This window comes from Triticum dicoccoides, chromosome 1B (genome assembly GCF_002162155.2).
Source record: "Triticum dicoccoides isolate Atlit2015 ecotype Zavitan chromosome 1B, WEW_v2.0, whole genome shotgun sequence".
NCBI lineage: Eukaryota > Viridiplantae > Streptophyta > Magnoliopsida > Poales > Poaceae > Triticum > Triticum dicoccoides.
Genome location: NC_041381.1, coordinates 514,293,207 through 514,315,481, shown reverse-complemented (window position 1 = coordinate 514,315,481; position 22,275 = coordinate 514,293,207).

The window sequence follows — 22,275 nt, the reverse complement described above, 5'->3', positions numbered from 1 at the left end:
CAGGCGAGGGCGGAGGCGGCCGCGGCCCGGCAGTCTCTCGACGAGGCCAACTAGCTGCATGAGCAGCTGGCGGGTCACAAGAGCCGCCTCGAGTCTGAGGTGGAGCTTCTTAAGGCGGAAGCCGCCAAGGTGATGGAGGCGCAGCAGGCCCTGGCCGAGGCAGACCAGTAGTGCGGCCGGCTGGCCGACGACAAGGGCCGGCTCCAGGCCGAGGTGGATCGCCTGCGGGGGCAGGTTACCACGGCTGAGGGGGCCTGGCAGTACGAGGCCCGTCGTCGCGAGGTGGCTGAGAATGTGGTCGATGACAAGGACGCCGAACTGAAAGCGGCCCTTGCCAAGGCGGCCGATCTGGAGAAGGCGCTCCAGGAGCGTGACTGCGCCATTAAACGGGAGCGGCGTGGTACATTGCTCGAAGCACAGCACCTAGAAGAGTCCTTCTCTAGTAGCTGTTTTTCTTGTGTTTTGTCGGGTCGGGGTCTGGCCTTTCGTCCTTGTTGTCTTTCTTATGATATGCTTCGCCTTTTGTGGCAAGAGCCTTCCCGGAGATGCAATAGTTGACAGGGGAAGCCGTCCGCTTTCAGCACGACCCGACCGGAGTTTTTGGATCCGAAACGGACCTGCGGGTGGCGTGGACCTTCCCGGAAATCGTCACTGCCGCTGAGACCCGCCTGCGGGTCTTGGGGACGCAGATGGGGCAGCTGTCCCAGGCTGGCACCGCGATGACGGTGGCCCTTTGGCCGGACTCCGTCGAGCCGAGAAGCTTTACGTGCCTGGCGCGTTGGTTGGAGATGGGGCGAGACCGGCTTTGCAAGTGGCGCGTCTCCGCCGCTCATGCCGGCGCTGAGATTGTGCCCCGGATCGCGTTGTCTTGGCATCCGGACCTGCAGCTGGATGCACTGATGGGCCAGCGGGCCGGCTCGGAGCAGTTGTTGCAGGAGCAAGCCGGCCGGATTTCCTCCCGGGCCAGCTACATCACCGAGTTCGCCTTTCACGACGAGTTCCACCCGTAGCGGACGGAAGACGAGTGAGTCGTGCATGGCGACGACTACGGCCTACATCTCCATGATCCGGAGGGGAGCTCCGAGGAGACGGGCGTCTACCATGATGGGGGTGCCGAGGAAGACACCGGCGCCTGGATGGACCCGGAGGCTGCCAGGGGAGAGCCGTCGACGCCGCGACACGACGCTGGAGATGCCTGAGACATTCTTAGTAGAATTTGTCAAGTAGCAGGTCCACCCACCCACTGGGGGTTTTAGGGGGTAATGAACTCGGGTCGTGGGCCTTTTTAAATATTTATGTGTAAATGTCGTGAGTGTTTTTTCTTTTGCCTTCCGTTTTTTAGACCACTTTCCTGTGCTTCTCCTTTCTCAAACCTCTCCCCCGCGAGTCAGACGGCCGAGTTTCCGGTCCGTGACAAGGAGTTCTGTTCTTTGAGAGGAGCGTGCAAGACTTGGGCTTTTCAAAACGTTGAGCGCGAGCGAAACACCCACTGGGCCGGCTGGCGGCAACCCGGCAAAGCCGGTTGGTGAGCAGCCGGTCATGCGGCTGTTTATTTTTTGAGCGGCGGGCCGGATTGATCGACCCGACAAGCTTTGACTTGGCGTTTGAAGCGTGAAGGAGCTTTGGCCCGTTGTGCTTGTCAGCCGACAGCCGAAGCCGGATCTGTGGCTTTAAGGTGAAGTGGGGGACCGCGGCATCCTTACTGTATCAGGAATCACCAAGTAAGGTGGCGGGGTGGAGATCGAGCCGGCCAGCCCCTGAGCCCCTGGGTCGAGCTGGTCGGACCGGTGGCCGGGTTCAGTGGCATAGTGATGCGAGAAAGTAGTGTCGGAGTAAATGACCATGGGTAGCCTAGCCGGCTCCCTTTGGCCCTGAGAAAAAACAATGGGCCGACCGAGCCTTGAAGCACCCAAGACGCGGGGCCGCCTTCTTCCGGCCGGCTATCACCTAGGCCGGCTGCCGGAAGGCGGCCCGGCCATAAGCTCCCTTGGAGGACGCCGGGAGGGGGCCGGCTCCGAGAAGCCAGCCGCACAAGGGCCGACTCTAAGAAGCCGGCCTTAGAAGATCGCCTCCAAGAAGCCGGCCCCTGGCAGGTGGCCATGGGGCCGTACCGTAAAAGTCTGCCCCCCATAACGGTGATGCGATAGGGCGTGGCTACAGTGGACCCTGCCACTTCCGAATCCCGGAACACGCATGACTATAGTGCACCGTACGGGGCGCCCATCTCCTGTCCGGCGTGGCATTGTTACCATGCAGATCATGACGCCCTCCACAATGGGTTGCCAGTACGGCCCGCGGGCGGCGGGCCCCTTTGGTCAGAGAGACATCCGAAGGCGGCCTGGCCTCCCTCAGCTTGCCTGAGGCCGGGCCGGCTTCCTATAGCCGGCTTGTTCCCCTCCTCGGGGCGCACGCACCATTAAGGATACAAGACGAGTTAAGGCTACAGTGAGAGCCTGCAAGGCGGCGGCACTGTAGCCATACTTACCTCGACAAAGCCCTCGTCATCAGAGGCGAGGCAACAGTAACCAGCCCCCGACAAGACCCCCAAGCGGTGGGCCGGCCTGTGGACCAATGGACCGGCAGCCGGCGGGACCGACCAGTCGGCGGGCCCCAGTAGCCGGGGGAGAAGCCGGTGGTCGTAGACGCTGATGGACTGGACCCACGACCAGCCGGATTACCATTGTACCCCCGGGGGCTAGGCCTATATAAACCCCCCGGGACACCCATACAAAGGGTTGATCTCATAGAGTTTTAGACACCACCATAAGGACAGACAAGAGCTAGCCTTGCCCTTCTTCCTCCTCCCACCGAACAGCTCAAGGAGCCTCTTGTAGCTTCTTATCGATCTAGTGATCATGCGGAGACCCCGCAAAGTAGGAGTATGGGTATTATCTCCACGGAGAGCCCCCAACCTGGGTAAGATCCGCTGGCGTGCATGTCTTAGACTTATCCCGTTTCCGGGCACCGGCGATGTCTTACTGGCTCCCACAATGATAAGCCACCCGTTGGCATATGTCGCACCTACCACCCGACATTTGGCACCCACCGTGGGGCCAGGTGCACCGTCGTCTGGAGACCTGCTCTGGACGGGAACCCTTTTCCTCCCCAGCGAGCGTAGCCAGCCCGGCACGCCCGATGGCGTTTTCCCCGACGCGCTGCAAAGCATCGACGACGCCTACGCAGCGAGCTGCCTCGCCGATCTTCTTGGCGAGGCTCGCATCTCCGACGAGCCCGCATCCGACGCGGGCACAGGCTGCCCCAAGAGCCGTGTCGTCAGCCTCCTTGACCAACTCCACGTTTCCGGCGGGCCTACCGCGGACTTGGAGTTGGTCGGCTCCACCGACCCGATGCTTGTCGACTCCGACACGGCATCGCTTGATGCCTTCCCCACCAACGTGATCATCTTCAACGACCCTCTCCCTTGGGCTGACAGTGGAGGCAGCACCGTCACCGAAGTGCTAGTCATCAGCCATGGCGTCACCTCCGACGAGAACGCCCATGACGCCCTACAGGCAACGCTGCACGATCTGTCCGCCCCCATTCTGGCGGACACTGACGCCGAGACGCTGGAGGCATGCCGCCTTGCCCTCCTTGCGGAGGGCCAGAGGATAGCCTCCAGGAGACGCTTCACGGAGGCCCACCAGCGCGAAGTCGACCGCGCCGCCTTCGGCATGCCGCCTCCAGAAGGGCCAAGCCGAGTCAGTGTCGTCAAGAAACGCGGCGCAGCCATCGCCAGCATGCTGGGAGCGGACCGCCCAGTATACGCCATGCCCCTCGAGAATCTACGCGTCGCCCAGTCGATTGTAGATGAGCTAAACGAACTGGGGGCCGACGAGCTCCCCTACATGACCAGACGCATCCAAAAGTTGATCGATGTGGCCGTAGAGCGGCACGAAGCCAGCTTCCGAGCTGGAAGCCCCCCTCGCGCGAGAGCATGACGCGACATCACGCACGCCGACTGCGGGCGGCGCCCGTACAAGACAAGAGAAGGAGCCGGCTGCTAGCCGCAGCCGGACTCGAATCACCATCGAGCGCGACACAGAAGGCCGTCCCCGAGGTGTGGAACGATGAGGCGACCTGCCTCCTCCTCCGCCTCGCGGGGAGAGATATCCCACCCCGCCGCCTATCGCGCATCTGACTCTCAGCGGCCGACTTGGTCGCTGCGAAGGAGTCGGCGAGAATGATGCCTGCCATCGGATCGACCACCTCGCGCGATCCCTGGCACTGGAAGAAGAAGATGATGTCGGCCCGCCTTGTTTCGGCCCCCGCATCCGCGACGAGCCCTTTCCCAAAGGGTTCTCGCTCCCAAGAGACACGCCCAAGTACAACGGCTCCATGAAGCCGGAAGATTGGTTGATCGACTACTCCACCGCAATTCGCATAGCAAACGGCAACAAGCGCGTTGCCATGAAATATGTCCCCCTGATGCTCCAAGGCACGACGCGCACCTGGCTCAACAGCCTCAAGCCTTACAGCATCAACAGCTGGCTGGACTTCACCGAAGCCTTCATACGCAACTTCACCAGCACCTACAAACGGGCTCCCAAGCCCCGACAGCTCTCCTTGTGTGTACGAGGGCCCAATGAATCGACCCGCGACTACCTCACGCGTTGGGCCGAGCTCCGCAACTCCTGCGAAGGGGTGCACGAGGTTCAGGCCATAGAATACTTCACAACCGGGTGCAGAGAGGGCACTCTCCTCAAGCATCGACTCCTCTGCGACGAGCCGGCTACCCTTGACGAGCTACTAATCATAGTGGACAAGTACGCCACGGCCGACTCTTCAATGAAGACTGAGCTCCGGGTAGACGCCTTTGGAAAAGTGCTGGCGCCGGCTCCCAAGACGCCGGCTGGAGAATCAAGCCGGCGCCCGTATCAAAGCGACCACAAACACAAGGCCCTGATGCCACCTTCCACTAGCCGGCAGGTGGCTACAGTCGAAGACGAGCAGCCTGAGGGACGGCCGGCTCCCAAGAAGCAGAAGGGTGGCAGGCCGGCTTGGCAGCCGGCTTTCTCCTACGAGCAAACCCTCGATGCCCCCTGCAAGTTCCACAGCGGCGCGAAGCCGTCCAACCACACAACTCGGAAGTGCCACTGGCTCACCCGAATCTCCAAGGGCGAGGGGCTATTGCCGCCTCCGCCTGCAGGCCAGCCACCTCCTGCCCCGCAGCAGCCGGCCGCTCGGCCAGCAGGCGGAGCTATCCAAGACGAGTTCCTCGATGAGCAAGCCGCCTACATCGTGTTTACCAGCCAGACAGAAGATTGGCACAGCCGTCGCCGATAGCAGCAAGAAGTCAACGTGGTCGCCTCCAATAACCCCGAGTTTATGCACTGGTCAGAGAAGCCCATCAGCTGGAGCCGGGCCGACCTCCCAGAGGTGATGCCGTCTCCTAGCTCCTATGCCTTGGTTTTGGATGCCACCCTTGCGACAAAAAGGCGTGCTGCCCGTTTCTCCCCCATGCTGATAGATGGCGGGAGCAGCATCAACATACTGTACCGAGATACCATGGAGAAGCTCAACATCAAGCCGAAGCAACTCATGCCAAGCCGGACTATGTTCCACGGCATCGTACCCGGCCTATCCTACTCACCAATCTGCAAGATCAAGATGGATGTCCTCTTTGGGGGCAAAGATCATTTCCGCTGAGAGGCAATATGGTTTGAGGTAGTGGATTTGGAGAGCCCGTACCATGCATAGCTTGGCCGACCAGCGTTGGCCAAGTTTATGGCTGTGCCCCACTACGCCTACCTCAAGATGAAGATGTCGAGTTCCAAGGGCCTCATCACCATAGCCAGAGACTATAAGAAGTCTTCTGAATGTGCAGCAGGGAGCAGCCGGCTGGCCGAGTCCCTCATGATCGCCGAAGAAAAGAAGATGCTAAATCGAGTTGTGGCCTTGGCTGGCAAGCAGCCGGCCCTGTCTCCTGACCCCAAAGAATGTGAAGCTCAAGGTTCTTTCCAGCCGGCCAAGGAGACAAAGAAGATACACCTGGACCCGAAACACCCGGAGAGGCACGCTGTCATGGGCACAGGCCTTGACAGCAAATAGGAAGGCGAGCTCGTCGATTTCCTCCATGAGGATCGGGACATCTTTGCATGGTCTCCCAAAGACATGCCGGGTGTCCCGACGGATTTCGCCGAGCACAAGCTACATGTCCGACCTAACGTCAACCCGGTCAGGCAGCCCTTGCGCCGCCTGTCAGAAGAGAAGATAAGAGTTGTCGGTGAAGAGATAGCCCGGCTCCTAGCAGCCGGATTCATTATGGAAGTGTTCTTTCCTGAATGGTTGGCCAACCCAGTCTTAGTGTTAAAGAAAAACAAGCAATGGCGCATGTGCATTGACTACACCAGCCTCAACAAAACCTGACCTAAAGATCCGTTTGCCCTGCCAAGGATTGACCAAGTGATAGACTCCACAGACGGATGCGAGCTGTTGAGTTTCTTGGATGCTTATTCAGGCTACCACCAGATAAAGTTGGACCCAGCTGATCGCTTGAAGACCGCCTTCATCTCCCCATTCGGAGCTTTCTGTTACCTAACCATGACATTCGGCTTGAGAAATGCCGGTGCCACCTTTCAGCGTTACATGCAAAAATGCCTCCTCAAGCAACTCGGCAGAAATGCCCACGGCTACGTAGACGATGTCGTGGTGAAGACGGAGAAGCGTGGCACCCTGCTAGAAGACCTCAAGGAGACCTTTGAGAATTTGCGCCGGTTTCAGATCAAGCTCAACCCGGGGAAGTGCGTGTTCGGAGTACCAGCCGGCCATCTTCTAGGCTTCCTGGTCTCTGAACGCGACATCGAATGCAACCCAGTGAAGATCAAGGCCATAGAGAGAATGAAGATCCCAACCAAGCTACGAGATGTCCAAAAGTTCACCGGATTCCTGGCATCTTTGAACCGCTTCATCAGCCGGCTCGGAGAGAAGGCTCTCCCCCTCTACGAACTCATGAAGAAGTCCACTCACTTTGAGTGGAATGACCAGGCGGAGCAAGCTTTCCACGAGCTGAAGAAGATGCTGTCCACACCGCCTGTCTTGGCGGCCCCAACTGAGAAGGAGCCCATGTTCCTCTACATTGCCGCCACCAGCCGGGTGGTCAGCACAGTCATCATGGTCCAGCGTCCAGAAGAAGGCCGAGCTTAGCTAGTCCAAAGGCCGGTATATTATTTGAGAAAAGTATTGTCCACCTCAAAGCAGAACTACCCGCACTATCAGAAAATGTGCTATGGTGTGTACTTCGCCTCCAAGAAACTCAAGCCCTACTTTCAAGAACATCCCATCATGGTCGTATGCACTGCCCCGCTGGCCGAGATCATAGGCAGCCGGGATGCATCCGGCCGAGTGGCGAGATGGGCCATTGCGCTGGCTCCTTACACAATCTACTATCAGCCCCGCACCGCCATCAAATCCCAAGCATTGGCCGACTTCCTCGTCGACTGGGTCGAGACCCAGTACCCGCCACCGGCCCCCTACTCCACTCATTGGAGGATGCATTTTGACGGATCCAAGAGGCGCACCGGCTTGGGAGCCATCATTGTCCTCACCTCTCCTAAAGGCGACAAACTCAGATACACATCGCAAATCCACTTTGCCACCTGAGGGAGTCCTGGACTAGGGGGTGTCCGGATAGCTGAACTATCATAATCGGCCGGACTCCAAGACTATGAAGATACAAGATTGAAGACTTCGTCCCATGTCCGGATGGGACTTTCCTTGGCGTGGAAGGCAAGCTTGGTGATACGGATATGTAGATCTCCTACCATTGTAACCGACTCGGTGTAACCCTAGCCCTCTCCGGTGTCTATATAAACCGGATGGCTTTAGTCAATAGGACGAACAACAATCATACCATAGGCTAGCTTCTAGGGTTTAGCCTCCTTGATCTCGTGGTAGATCTACTCTTGTAACACACATCATCAATATTAATCAAGCAGGACGTAGGGTTTTACCTCCATCAAGAGGGCCCGAACCTGGGTAAAACATCGTGTCCCTTGTCTCCTGTTACCATCCACCTAGACGCACAGTTCGGGACCCCCTACCCGAGATCCGCCGGTTTTGACACCGACATTGGTGCTTTCATTGAGAGTTCCTCTATGTTGTCACTGATAGGCTCGATGGCTTCTTCGATCATCAACAACGACGCAGTCCAGGGTGAGACCTTCCTCCCCGGACAGATCTTCGTATTCGGCGGATTTGCACTGCGGGCCAATTCACGTGGCCATCTGGAGCAGATCGAAAGCTACGCCCCTGGCTATGAGGTCAGATTTGGAAGTTTGAACTTCACGACTGACATCCGCGGGGACTTGATCTTCGATGGATTTGAGCCACAGCGAAGCGCGCCGCACTGTCACGATGGGCATGATTTAGCTCTGCAGCCGGACAGTACCCTGGAGGCTGCACTCAAGTCCGCTCCAATCTTTAATTTGGAGCCGGCTGCGCAGATCGAGGACGGGTGGCTAGACACCGCCTCGGGGGCTGCAACCTCTACGGCGATAGAGCCGAACACTGACCTTGTCCCTCATGAAGCTCGTGACTCCAAGGTGCCGGACTCCTCGCCGGACTCCGAACCTCCCGCGCCCCCTCCAATCGAATCCGATTGGGCGCCGATCATGGAGTTCACCGCGGCGGACATCTTTCAACACTCACCTTTTGGCGACATCTTGAGTTCGCTTAAGTATCTCTCATTATCAGGAGAGCCCTGGCCGGACTACGGTTAGGATGGTTGGGATGCGGACGACGAAGAAATTCAAAACCCACCCACCACCCACTTGGTAGCCACTGTCGACGATCTAACCGACATGCTAGACTACGACTCCGAAGACATCGACGGTATGGACGACGATGCCGGAGATGACCAAGAACCAGCGCCTATCGGGCACTGGAAAGCCACCTCATAATATGACATATACATGGTGGATATCCCAAAGGATGGGAATGGAGAAGGAACAGCGGAGGATGACCCCTCCAAGAAACAGCCCAAGCGCCGGCGTTAGCGGCGCTGCTCTAAATCCCGCCACAGCAAGAATGAAGATTCCGGCACCGGAGATAACAACACCCCAGACAATGCCGAAGACAACCCAGTCCAGCAAGATTCAGCATAGGAGGACAGAGACGCCAGCCCTCATGAGAGAGCGGCAGAAGAAGAGGTAGAGGATTATATGCCTCCCTCCGGAGACGAGGCAAGCCTCGACGACGACGAATTCGTTGTGCCTGAGGATCCCGTCGAACAAGAGCATTTTAAATGCAGGTTTATGGCCACGGCAAACAGCCTCAAGAAAAAGCAGCAACAGCTTAGAGCTGATCATGATCTGCTAGCCGACAGATGGACTGAAGTCCTCGCGGCCGAAGAGCATGAGCTCAAACGCCCCTCCAAAAGCTACCCTAAACGCAAGATGCTCGCCCAATTAGAGGAGGAGGCTTATGAATCCGCATCACCAGCAGACAATACGGCTGACCAACCACCCCGTGGTCGTGACAGAGAGGCCTCTAGGCCCTTCACTAGAACCATACCCCGGCATCGCTCGAAAAGCACAAGGCCACTGGGGAACGCTCCGGACTTGCGAGATATATTGGAGGATAAGGCAAGACAAGCAAGATCGATCTATGGATCGCGTGGGTGCCCCATGATACGTGACGACAACCGTCACGCCGGACACAGTAAGTCCGGCCGGGCCGAACAAAATAGACAAAGCTCTTTTGAGCTCCGTCGTGATATCGCCGAGTACAGAGGCGCCGCACACCCACTATGCTTCACAGATGAAGTAATGGATCATCAAATCCCCGAAGGGTTTAAACCCGTGAACATTGAATCCTACGATGGCACAACAGACCCCGGGGTTTGGATCAAAGACTATCTCCTTCACATCCACATGGCCCGCGGTGATGATCTTCACGCCATCAAATATCTCCCACTCAAGCTTAAAGGACCAGCCCGGCATTGGCTAAACAGCTTGCCAGCAGAGTCAATCGGGAGTTTGGAAGACCTGGAAGCCGCATTCCTCGATAACTTCCAAGGCACGTATGTGCGACCACTAGACGCTGATGACCTAAGCCACATAATTCAGCAGCCAGACGAATCGGCCAGACAATTCTGGACACGGTTCTTAACCAAGAAAAACCAAATTGTTGACTGTCCGGATGCGGAGGCCCTCGCGGCCTTCAAGCATAACATCCGCGACGAGTGGCTTGCCCGGCACCTGGGACAGGAAAAGCCGAAATCCATGGCAGTCCTCACATCACTCATGACCCGCTTCTGCGCGGGTGAGGACAGCTGGCTAGCACGCAGCAACAACCTCAGCAAAAATTCTGGCAGTCTGGATTTCAAGGACCGTAATGGCAAGTCGCGTCGCAACAAAAACAAACGCCGCATTAACAGCGATAATAGTGAAGATACGGCAGTCAATGCCGGATTCAGTGGCTCTAAACCCGGTCAGCCGAAAAAGCCATTCAAAAGAACCACTCCGGGTCCGTCCAATTTGGACAGAATACTCGACCGCTCATGCCAGATACACGGCACCCCCGAAAAACCAGCCAACCACACCAACAGGGACCGTTGGGTATTCAAGCAGGCAGGCAAGTTAATTGCCGAAAACAATGACAAGGGGCTGCATAGCGATGACGAGGAAGAGAGCCGACCGCCGAACAATAGAGGACAGAAGGGTTTCCCCCCACAGGTGCGGACGGTGAACATGATATACGCAACACACATACCCAAAAGGGAGCGGAAGCGTGCACTCAGGGATGTATACGCGATGGAGCCAGTTGCGCCGAAGTTCAATCCATTGTCCTCCTGCCCGATCACTTTTGACCGAAGGGACCACCCCACCAGCATCCGCCACGGCGGATTCGCCGCATTGGTTTTAGACCCAATCATCGATGGATTTCACCTCACCAGATTCCTGATGGACGGCGGCAGCAGCCTGAATCTGCTTTATCAGGATACAGTGCGCAAAATGGGCATAGACCCCTCAAGGATTAAACCTACCAAGACAACCTTTAAAGGCGTCATACCAGGTGTAGAAGCCAATTGTACAGGCTCAGTTACAATAGAAGTGGTCTTCGGATCCCCGGATAACTTCCGAAGCGAGGAGTTAATCATCGACATAGTTCCATTCCGCAGCGGCTATCATGCTCTGCTCGGACGTACCGCATTTGCAAAGTCCAACGCGGTGCCGCACTACGCATACCTCAAGCTCAAGATGCCAGGCCCTCGAGGAGTCATCACGGTCAACGGAAACACTGAATGCTCTCTCCGAATGGAGGAACATACAGCGGCCCTCGCGGCAGAAGTACAGTGCAGCCTCTTAAGGCAATTCTTGAGTCCGTCCGTTAAGCGACCGGACACGGCCAAACGCGCCCGGAGTAACCTACAACAAGACCACCTGGCACGTAACAAGCACGCGTAGCAGTGCAGCCCCAACCCCAGCCCCTGCCAAATTTCAAGACAGGTCCTTCGCGTACACCACTACGCTTTGGAGATACCATGGGCATGGGGAGAGGGGCACGACCATGATAGGCCCAGAATGCGGCTCAACCACACCAGGGGCTCTCAAGTGCGTCATTCTTTTTTTTCTTTTTCCTTTTTATTTTTACCCACAGGACTCTGTTCGCTATAGGCCCTATCCGGCAGTAGACCTGCCGAACTCACGATGCAACAGCCAGGGAAGGAGAAAGGCTACAATGAATATCCAGGTGGTCTCCATTACGAGAATTAAATCTGTTTTGTACACCATTCCGCAGCCTACCCCCTGGAGGGGGAGATGTTTAATAGTCCCATCCCTTGCTTATCGCACCATTTGTATCGTTCTGCATTCACAACAGTTTTTCTTGAATAAGTAATGTAGCACCTTTTTGCTTCCAATTGCATTTCTTTCTTATACATATGATCATTTATGACCTGTTGCATCCGTACATTTTGGTACGGCTAAATACACCAGGGGCTTATGTTTCCCGCATCATGGTGTGATAAGTCCGAACACTTTCACAAGTGCGGCACCCCGAACTTATAGCATTATATGCATCGGCTCTGAATCATGTCTTGGGCCAATAGTTGGGTTTGCCCGGCTCCCATGTTTTGGTACCTTACGTTCCGTTGTATCGGCTAAGGTAGCACTAGGAGAACCACTGCGATTGCGCCCCAGTTGAGCTGGGCAAGCGCCTCAGTGGAGAAAGCTAAAACTGACCATCATGATGAGGCGAGAGCCGGTCGCTGTTCGAGAGGTTTTTTGCGAGTCCCTAAAGACATAGACCGCTTAGAGCGAGGAGCCAGCTTTGTCCGGCCCAGGCGTGGACTGAGCCCCAAATTCGGCCTTCCGAAGACTAGGGGCTTCGCCGAAATTTAAAATTATAGAATTCTATGGCTAAGTGAGAGTGTTCAAGCATTATAAGTCTGGTTGCCTTGTTCGTTGTGTTGAGAGCCTCCCTAGATGGACCCAAAATGGGAACAAGAGTGCTCAAGTTTATCCCGAACACCCCAGCACTCGTGGCATGGGGGCTGAAGCCGACGACTTGCCATCTCTCAGATTTGATAAACAGCCACACATAAGGTAATATTTTAAATTAACAAGCGTTGCTTAGCGCATATGAACTAAGCTTTCAGCGCACAGGATAACAAAATGTGAGTCTACTCAAATATTACATCTTTGGAGCACTCACCCACAATAATGCGGGCACCCTTCAGGACACTCTTATAATACATCTCGGGCGTGCGATGCTCCTTGCCCTGCGATGGCGCGTCCGTCACAAGCTTCTGGGCATCCATCTTGCCCCAGTGCACCTTTGCGCGGGCAAGGGCCCGACGGGCACCTTCAATACAGGCGGAGTGCTTGACGACTTCAACCCACGGACACGCATCCACCAGCCGCTGCACCAGGCCAAAGTAGCTCCCAGGCATGACCTCCTTAGGCCACAGCCAAACTATGAGGCCCTTCATGGCCTGTTCGGCCACCTTGTGGAGCTCGACCAGCTGCTTCAGCTGGTCGCTAAGGGGCACCGGATGTCCGGCCTCAGCATACTGAGACCAGAAGACCTTCTCCGTCGAGCTCCCCTCCTTGGCCCGGTAGAACGCGGCAGAATCGGACACGCTGCGAGGAAGATCTGTGAACGTTCCTGGAGAGCTCCGAATTCGGGTAAGTAACAGGTAATTAACACTCACATGCTTACTTTGCATGCAAAATGCCTGACCCGCTGCTATTTTCTTCAAAGTCTCGATTTCTTGGAAGGCCTTGTAGGCTTCGGCCTTAGCGGCTTTGGCACTCTCAAGAGCCGATGCAAGCTCAGACTCTCGAGTCTTCGAGTCACGCTCCAGGCTCTCATGTTTTTCCACGAGATCCTGGAGCTCTTGCTGTACCTCCGCCACCCGCGCCTCCTGCTTCTCTCGCTCGGTGTGCTCCGCGGCCGCATTACGTTCGGCCGCGGCCACCGCCTCCTTTAGGGTCGCCACCTCGTTAGTGGCCCCTGCAATACCCACGTTATCCTTGTCTTTCTTTTTGCAACCAAAATCCTTTTCTGTAAGGTACAATTTTAGTAAGGTCTTAGTCACCTTCCTTGTCCTCGAGCTGCTTATTGGCACGGCCGAGCTCGTTCTCAGACCACTCGAGGCTTTGCTTCAAAGTATTGACCTCTGCAGTCAGTGCGGCAGAGGTCAGCAGCGCAGCCTGCAATCCCATATTGACATATTGTTTATGACTCCTGCGTATATCTTTTTAGATCCTCAGTCCAGCTTTTCTTTCCGAACACCTAACCGAGCATCAGGGGCTACTGTCTATGCGGTACTATTTTACATATATCAAAATTCCTACCTCAAAGCCTGTTAGAAGGCTGCTGCAGGCTTCGGTCAGCCCGCTCTTGGCAAGCTGAACCTTCTGAATCACCGCACTCATAACGGTGCGGTGTTCCTCTTCTATGGAGGAAACATTGAGCGCCTCCAGCAAGCTATCCGGCGCCTCCGGTTGGACGGAGGCTGCCGGCGTCACGGTCTTGCCCTTCTTACGAAGGGGCCGCCCGCCGGACTCCGGAGCCACTATGGGTTCCGGGGCCGAGTCCGGTGCAAAGTCCGGGAGGTTGTCCTGCGACACCTCCGGGGCCTCCTCCTCTTGGTGGGTCCCTTCCTGGGATCCCACCTCGGCATTGTCCGCATCACGGGGGGTGGAGGCAGTCGGAAGAGAATCCATATCCGACGCACCTAAGGACCTGCTCGACGAAGCGGGAAGATCATCCTTGGGCGGACTGCAGGGTTGTATGCGGCATTAGAAAGACATTGCGTGGCAAAAAAGAAAAACCATGAAGTTATTCGGGAGTTCGGATACTTACGATCTCGCCAGGGGCTTGGCCCTTGGAGGCCAGTCCTCGTCGTCTTCACTGGCGTTGGCAGAGCAGTCCGGGGAAAGAGTTTTTCCCTTCTTGGACCCTTCGGCCTTCCCCGTTGGGGAGGCCTTCCTTTTCCTCCCTCCCCCCGCTGGGGGAGAGGCTTTCTTCTTCTCCTCCTCACCTTTGTGAGAGAAGTCGGCCTCAGAGTCGTCATCCCATAACACCTGAAAACGGGAACTCTTCCGAGTGCCCGTGGCCTTCTTCTTGGCCTTCTTCTCTGGCCCCACGTGGGGTTCCGGAGCCAGCAGCCCCATTAAGCGGGCGTTCGCTGGGTCCTCTGGCAATGGGGCCAGACAGATAGTCTGTTCGGCCTTTGTCAGCCAGTCCTGTCAAAGGAAAGGGATTTTAGATCCCGCATAGAGTCAAACTATGGAAAACAAGTGTCCAATAAAGGACAAAATCGCTTACCTCGTCAGCCGGACGCTGCGAGCTGAATCCGCGATCTTCGGTAGCGGATGCGGGATCCTCGGCGCCCTTGAACAGCACCTTCCAGACATCTTTGTACGTAGTGTCGAAGAGCCCGCTCAAAGTCTGGTGCTGCGCCGGATCGAACTCCCACATGTTGAAACCCCAACGTTGGCACGGGAGGATCCGAGGGATGAGCATGACCTGGACTACGTTGACAAGCTTGAGCTTCTTATCCACTAGCTTTTGGACGCAGGCTTGGAGTCCGGTCAGCTCCTCCGAATCACCCCATGTCCGGCCGCTCTCTTTCTAGGAGGTGAGCCGTGTGGGGATGCCAGATCTGAATTCTGGGGCCGCTGCCCATTCAGGGTCACGCGGCTCGGTGATGTAGAACCACCCCGATTGCCACCCCTTAATGGTTTCCACAAAAGTGCCGTCAAGCCAAGTAACGTTGGACATCCTGCCCACCATGGCGCCTCCGCACTATGCTTGGATGCCCTTCACAACCTTCGGCTTGACACTGAAGGTCTTGAGCCACAAGCCGAAGTGGGGCTGGATGTAGAGGAAGGCCTCACACATGACGATAAACGCCGGGATGTTGAGGATGAAATTCGGGGCCAGATCATGGAAATCCAGGCCGTAGTAGAACATGAGCCCCCGGACAAAGGGATGGAGTGGGAAGCCCAGTCCGCGGAGGAAATGGGTAAGAAATACTACCCTCTCATGGGGCCTGGGGGTGGGGATGAGCTCTCCCTCGTCGGGGAGCCGATGTGCGATGTTGCTGGATAAATATCCGGTGTTGCGCAGCTTATGGATGTGCCCCTCCGTGACGGAGGAGGCCATCCACTTGCCTCCCGCTCTGGACATATTTGGAGAAGGTTGACGTGAGATGCGCGGACTTGGGCACTGGAGCTCGAGTTCGTGGAGATGGATAAGCCAAGGAGGAAGAAGGCGCAGGTAAAAGGGTTGGATCCTTATCCCCTTATATGGGCGGAAAAAAACATGTGTCCCCACCAGCCTGATAAAACTCGCTTATCTCCCAAGCGCCGCAATCAATGGCGCGGTTGGGTTACCCATGTCTGTATTGATGGGAATCGCGGAATAAGGGGAACACGATCTTTGCTTCGACAAGACATGCCAAGGATACCGCTTCGCTAAACGCGCTGAGGTGGTACAATAAAAACAATTCTAGTAAAGCCTTGGTAGTGGTGTGACGTCACGCCACCAAAAACGTCAGCAGATTGAACTTGTGTAAATATTATTCTCTCTACGGTGGTATGTGGAATTTATTTTGACGAGACGGACACTATCCTGGTGTTCACAATCTTCTATAAATTATTCGGAGGAGGAACCCGCCTTGCAATGCTGAAGACAACATGCGTGCCGGACTCGTCGTCATTGAAGCCTGGTTCAGGGGCTACTGAGGGAGTCCTGTACTAGGGGGTGTCCGGATAGCCGAACTATCATCATCGGCCGGACTCCAAGACTATGAAGATACAAGATTGAAGACTTCATCCCGTGTCCGGATGGGACTTTCCTTGGCGTGGAAGGCAAGCTTGGCGATACGGATATGTAGATCTCCTACCATTGTAACCGACTCGGTGTAACCCTAGCCCTCTCCGTTGTCTATATAAACCAGATGGCTTTAGTCCATAGGACGAACAACAATCATACCATAGGCTAGCTTCTATGGTTTAGCCTCCTTGATCTCATGGTAGATCTACTCTTGTAACACACATCATCAATATTAATCAAGCAGGACATAGGGTTTTACCTCCATCAAGAGGGCCCGAACCTGGGTAAAACATCGTGTCCCTTGTCTCCTGTTACCATCCGCCTAGACGCACAGTTTGGGACCCCCTACCCGAGATCCGCCGGTTTTGACACTGACACCGCCTCCAACAATGTGGCCGAGTGCGAGGCGCTCATACATGGGATACGGCTAGCCAAGGAACTCGGCATCCGCCGGATCCTGTGTTATGGCGACTCGGACTTAGTGGTTCAACAATCATCCGGCGACTGGGATGCCAAGGATGCAAACATGGCAAGCTACCGTTTCCTCGTTCAGCAGATCAGCGGATATTTCGAGGGGTGCGAGTTCCTTCACGTGCCACGGGCCGACAATGAGCAAGCAGATGCCCTGGCACGAATAGGCTCCACCCGGCAAGCTATACCAACCGGCGTCGCCCTCCAACGCCTCCTCAAGCCATCTGTCAAGCCGTCTCCAGAATCCAGTTCCATCTTTGTGCCGCCTGACCCCGACGCAGTCGGAACCGACTTCGGGGACCTGGCAGGCGGCCCGGGGACTTCGGGAGCCGGCTCGGGGACTACCATAGTCGAACTCGTCCCGGGGACTGTAGCAACACAGCAGGCGGAGGCCGACTCGAACTCGTCACAGCCCAGCCCGCCCACCCTGGTTGCAGTAGCCATTTTGACAATCGAAGAAGTCACAGCTCCATCATGGGCTCAGCCCATCCTCCATTTCCTGATAAACGGAGAGCTGCCGACTGACGAGATCTCGGCAAGACAAGTCCAACGCCGAGCCGGAGCATACAAAATAATGAACCAAGAGCTTGTTAGGCGCAGCGTTATCGGGGTCTTCCAGTGCCGCGTCAAGCCGGAGAAAGGCATAGCAATCCTCGAAGACATCCACCAAGGCGAATGCAGCCACCATGCCGCCTCCAGGGCGCTCGTCGCCAAGGCCTTCCGCCATGGATTCTTCTGGCCGACTGCTTTGGAGGATGCCAAGGAATTAGTTAAACACTGCAAAGGGTGCCAAGTCTTTGGCTCCAAGCAACACCTGCAGGCTTCTGCACTCAAGACCATCCCCATCACTTGGCCTTTTGCCGTATGGGGGCTGGTCATGGTCGGCCCATTCAAGACAGCGCGCGGCGGCATCACGCATCTGTTTGTCGTTGTGGACAAATTTACCAAGTGGATTGAAGCAAAGCCGATCAAGAAACTGAATGGGCCGACTGCCGTGACATTCATTGCAGACATTACAACCCGGTATGGAGTACCACACAGCATCATCACCGACAATGGCATGAATTTTGCCAAGGGAGCACTGGCACGTTTCTGTGCGACACATGGCATCCGACTGGACTTAGCATCCGTTGCCCACCCGCAGTCAAACGGCCAAGTCGAGCGAGCAAACGGCCTCATCCTCTCCGGCATCAAGCCCCGACTGGTCGTACCACTGGAGCGTTCGGCCGGCTGCTGGCTCGACGAGCTACCGGCCATCCTCTGGAGTCTGCGCACTACCCCAAACAAGTCAACCGGCTTCACCCCCTTCTTCCTTGTATATGGTGCCGAGGCTGTCATCCCAACTGACATCGAGTTCGACTCACCTCGGGTAACCATGTACACGGAGGCGGAGGCTAAGGAAGCACGAGAAGATGGCGTCGACTTGCTGGAAGAAAGCCGACTGTTAGCCCTCAGCCGGTCCGCCATCTACCAGCAAGGTCTACGCCGTTACAACAGTCGGAGGGTCAAGCCAAGAGCTTTCCAAGAGGGAGACCTTGTTCTCTGGCTGATACAGCGAACAGCCGACCAGCACAAGCTCTCGGTCCCTTGGGAAGGCCCCTTCGTCATCAGCCGGGCTCTAGGAAACGACTCATACTACCAAATCGACGCGAAGAAGCCGAAGGAACGCAAGAGAGACGACTCCGGCAAGGAGTCGGAGCGTCCGTGGAACGCCAATCTTCTTCGAAGATTTTACAGTTGAAATGCAGTATGTATCACACTACCTTTTGTATTAAGTATGAGACAACGGGCTCCCCGAGGTCTTCTCGGGGACTACCCTCTTTTATCTATGTATGCCGGGTATCATACCAATGGTTACGCCACTACATTCATTTTTTCGTCCGGCACCGGGTTCGACTAGTCGGCCCAGGGACTTGCCGCCTTGAGTTATGTCCAAGTTCTACCTGCAGTCAGACAAGTAATGTGCCGGCACCCAAGCCCTCTCTTGCGAAAGTCATAGCTCGAAGAATCGGCTGCCGACTAGCAAGAGCCAAAGGCGGAAAGGATGCCCACATGAAAAACGGCTAAGGACTAACGAACTTACATAACACAAGCCGGCTCCCCTCCCACCAACCGGCTATCCAAGCAGCCGGCTGGCCGGCCTTCCTTCCAACTCTGCTACAATCTAAGAGAGCTTGAGTACTTGCCTTCCCAGACGACCGAACTCCTTACCCGGTCATAGACTGCAGAGCAGCTGTCCGGATGGGAAGGCGGCAACCAAGGGAAGGTGGCAAAGGAAAAAAGCCAAAAGATAAAAAGCAAGCAGGAATGGAAGCCAAGCACATGCATAATAATATTTACACAAAGTCCTTCGAGAGGCTGGCATTCAACAAAGTTTGAATACACCCCCAGTGGGTGGAAATGCGCAAAGTTAATAAACTTTTCGAAGAGTGACAAGCAGGAAAGTAAAACAACGAATCAAGCCAGGGGAGCACCCGAGGCGTCAGGAAGATTGGTGGAGACGGCGGTGTCGGCTGGAGGGGTGGCCGGCTGGCGAGTCTCAGCCTGGCCGTCGTTGGTGGCAGGCGGAGCATTCGCACACGCCTCGTTGCTGAGGCTGGCTGGCTGCTTCGACATCTGGCATAGCGTCTTCGCCGTCTTCCTCCTCTTCATCCTCGCCCTCGTCGCTGGAGTCTATCTCCTCCGCCGAGTCTTCACCGTCGGCCGGGTTCAGCCCGAACATTCCTCCGGCTGCGTGACGCCGTCCTCGTTCACCTCAGGAGCAAAGGCGCTGGTGTCGGTGAAGTCGGCGATCGCCGAGGGGCGCTGGATGATAGCCGGCCTGCTCCGCCTCCAGCTCCTTGTCAGCCTCCTGCCGCCAAGTGCGCAGCTGGTCCAAGTTCAGCCCAGGGTACCAAGCCCGGACGAACTCCAGCGCCCGTCCGGCGCCGGACCGAGCTGCTGCAGCCTTCCAGGCCTCGAGACGGCCGACTGCTACCTCCAGCCAGTCGGCAGTACGGCTAGGGGTGCGAGGAATTACTTCGCCAGGCCAAAAGGCGGCCAGCACCTGTGCTCCGGCACGCTGAAGCGGGCGGAGCATGCGGTAGGCCGGCTGGAGGCGGGCTTGGATCGCCAGAAGCTGCTCCACAAGCGACCGGTTGGCCCCGGTGCGATCTCAACCCCAGCTTGCCGCCGGGCCTCACGGTGAGCTTAGTACTCTTCACAAAGAAGAAAGAAATAGAGCAAGTTAGGAGGTAAACTGGCTTACAAGGACAAGCAAAAGAACGAAGAAGAAGGCGGCCTACCGTCGACCAAATCCTCGACCCGGCCGTAGCCTTCGCTCAGAGCTTGCCTTGCCTCGGCCCAGCTCGCCGCCTCGGTTTCATATTCGGCTTTTAGGGCGGCCTCGCTGTCCCGCGCCGCCTTCAGGGCCGCCTTGTGGCTTCCCTCCTGGTCGTCCAGTTTCGTGGCCAGGCGGTCACGCTCCTGAGCCAAGGCACTGAACTCGCCCTCCTTGGTGCGAAGGGCGGTCTGGGCCACACCCAGCTGCTAACTCAAGTCGGCATTGGCTCTTGCCAATATGAAAAAGAAGAAATTAAGAAAGAAGTCGGCAAGAAAGATCCGACCCGACTGCTCAGCAGTCGGCCCGCATCTCCGGGACTACACCCAGTGGGTGCAATGACGCGCCCCCACATGAGATAGAAGAACAAAGACACTCACGTCGGCTCTCTGACAGATCGGCGGCCTTTTGGTTCACCTCTCGGACCTGGGAGTTAAAGGTAGCGGCGTGGAGGTTGTGATAATCCTGCAAACAGGACAAAGAAGCGAGCAAGAGCAAGTCATTAAAATAAAGTCTTCGAAGAAGTTCCAAGCCGCCTGCTCAGCAGCCGACTTGGAACTCGGGGACTACACCCAGTGGGTGCGCCTGACGCGCCCCCACGGAAGAAATCAAGAACAAGAAAACTCACCCGAACGACCACCCGTGTCGCAAGGAATTCTTGGGTGCACTACTTCAGCACGGTGGCCTGAGCTTGAAGCCGGCTACGGACATCTTGTGCCGCCAGGCTCAACGAAGTTGTCCCACCACCCAACATCTACCCTGGCGAGCTGACGGTGGCCGACTCCAGATCGCACGACAACGAACTGGAGCCGACGGCCCCCTGCGGATCCGGCTCTGAAGCTGCCCTCCCCGCGCGCCGAGGAGTCGGCGATAAGACCACAAGATCCGCCCTTGCAGTTGGCTCTCCTCCAGCCGGTTGCTCAGGAGGCCCCTCGGGCTGGCCGCCTTGGCCGGTCCCGGCCGATGGAGGCGGCACCACTTCTCCCTCCGGGACGACTACTTCGCCTCCCTCCCTCTGCATCTCCGGCGGGTCACGGCCGATTTCCTCTGATGGAGGCATCCGGGGCCGCGTAGCGGAGGAGGATGACGAGCTGCGAAGGCTGGTTGCGCAGGGCCTCCACCGCCCTCTCTGCAGCCTCGGTTTCCGCCTGGGCCCTGGCTTCCGCGTTGGCCTGCGCCTCGGTCGACTCCGCCGTCGTCTCCCGGGCCGACTCGGTGGCGGCCGCCCTCCGCTCCTCCGCCTCCCGTTCCTCCCGCGCCTCCTGCGCGTTCCGCCCGTCGCTGCCTGAAGCTCGGCGCGGGGATCTATGCGGCGAGAACCAGCAGATCCTCCCGCCCTGCCGACTATGGAGGCAGCGGTAGTCCGCTCAAGAGAGAGCGGGGCCCTGGTTGGCAAAACAGAGAAAGGACTTGGAAGAGCATCGACTAAAGAAAGAAAGAAAAGCGCGTAAGGACCAGAACTTACGCCGAAACCGCCTGCGGCTGCTTCACCACTTTGCAGAAGCGGGCCGCCTTCGCGGGTGCCTCGTCACGCTTGGTGGCCGCCGCAGACCCCTTGGGCTTCTTCGGCCGGCCGCCGAAGAGAGTCGACGCTGCCCGACGCTTCTGCGCGCCGCCTTGTAAGGTCGGCCCGCCCGACGGGCCGGCGACTTGAGGGTGAGTCGCCGGCTGGCGGCGCGGAATGGGCTCGGCCTCGTCATCGTCGGGCCAATCGTCAAAGCCGGCGGTGAAGCCAGAGCCGCCTGTTCTCGCCGCCTCCCCCTACGGCGTTGTCGTCCAGGGCGGCCGCCCCCAAGTCGGGGTCGTCAAGATCGTCCACCACGCGGTCCGGGGCGAACTCGCGCTCCGGCCCCACAGTCCCGGCCGAAGGATGAAGCAGGGGATTCTGATTGAAGATAGGTCAAATGGTCAGGAGCCGGCCGAAAATAACCCGGCAACAAGAAAAAGAAGAAAGGAAATACCAGGCTTACCAAGGGCGGGGGGTTGGCGCGAGAGTATGGTTCCTTACCATACTGCCACTCCTCGGTGAGCTTGCAGTTGGCGATGTAGTTCACCAGGTAAGATACCTCATCGTGAGGCATCTCTTTGGTGCTGAGCCGGCATGGATCAAAGCGGCCGCTCATCTGACAGATCAGATGAGGGCGGCCTTGGAGCGGGAGTACCTGGCGCTCGACGAAGGCGGCAATCAAGGCGGGCCC